Source organism: Calidris pugnax, unplaced genomic scaffold (genome assembly GCF_001431845.1).
Source record: "Calidris pugnax isolate Ruff unplaced genomic scaffold, ASM143184v1 scaffold100, whole genome shotgun sequence".
NCBI classification, from domain to species: domain Eukaryota; kingdom Metazoa; phylum Chordata; class Aves; order Charadriiformes; family Scolopacidae; genus Calidris; species Calidris pugnax.
In genome coordinates, this window is record NW_015090826.1 from 433,546 (window position 1) to 434,489 (window position 944).

The following is a 944-nucleotide window of genomic DNA, read 5'->3' on the forward strand; positions in this document are numbered from 1 at the left end:
GAGCCCAAACCCCCCCTTTGAGAGCCCAAACCCCTCTTTGAGAGCCCAAAACCCCTTTGAGATCTCCCAGGGGTCACCTCCAGGAGAGGAACCATGTCCCGTGTGTCCACGGCTGAAGAGTCCAAGTCAGAAAATGCAGCCTCTCTGGGAGCACAGCGCTTCTGTGCCAGATTTGGGGAAGAAAAAACCACCAAAAACCCCAAGAATTTTGTTTTTTGGGCTAGATGGGGATATTTAAGAAGCTTGGAGGGGAACAAGGAACCGCTGTCCCCACCCGTGGCATCTTTCTGACCTGCAGAAGAACCTGGGACAACCCGAGGACGAGCGATTCCTCCTTCATCACTGGAATATCCAGGGGCTGGTTTGCTCCCAGTTGCTTTACTGGGGGCAAACTGGGAAGCAGGAGGGGGGGGAGGGGCCGTTTCTGACAAAAAACATCAGGATTTGGGAGTTAAACAAGAAGGGAACCAAAAAATCACCTTTATTTTTGCCCCCGCGGCCGAGCTCCATGAAGCCCAAAGGGATGGACTCGGAGGAGACTTTAAAATTAAAAAAACCCCTGACATAAATTTAAAATAATATTTAAAATAATATTTAAAATCACACAATTCCCTCTGAGCTGAGAAATGTTGTGAATTTTCAGGAGGTGCTTTTCCCCACCTGAGTTTCTTCTCTCGCCGGAGATTCCAGCCCCTTTTTTCTCTCCAGGTTCGTGGGGTTTTTTCCATTTTCTTGGATTAAAAATCTCTGGGCTTTTTTAAAAATTATTTTTATTTTGTCCCCGTCCCGTGGGGCGTGAAAGGTGTTGAAAAAGGGGCAGATTTTGGGGAGGGGGATGGGGAAAGAATCCCCTTTAGGTCCCCTTGGCCCTTTCGGCGCCGTTCCCAAATCCCTTGCTCCGAAATTCCCCCTTTTTCCCCCTTCTTGCCCCCCCTTTTCCCCCT

At 49.2% G+C, this 944-nt stretch overlaps 1 protein-coding gene across 2 annotated transcripts in view; it reads left to right on the forward strand.

Annotated features, from left to right (window-relative positions):
• PGLS (6-phosphogluconolactonase) overlaps nt 1-852 on the forward strand; it is a 6,053-nt gene extending 5,201 nt beyond the window's left edge. Inside the window, exon 6 of one of the 2 annotated variants that reach the window (XM_014940200.1) lies at nt 644-852. The gene's annotated coding sequence lies outside the window, so the exon portion shown is untranslated. Of the gene's footprint in view, nt 1-224; nt 478-643 lie in introns of those variants that run through there. The other variant, XM_014940201.1, reaches the window with a different exon arrangement.
• The last annotated feature ends 92 nt before the right edge of the window (nt 853-944 follow it).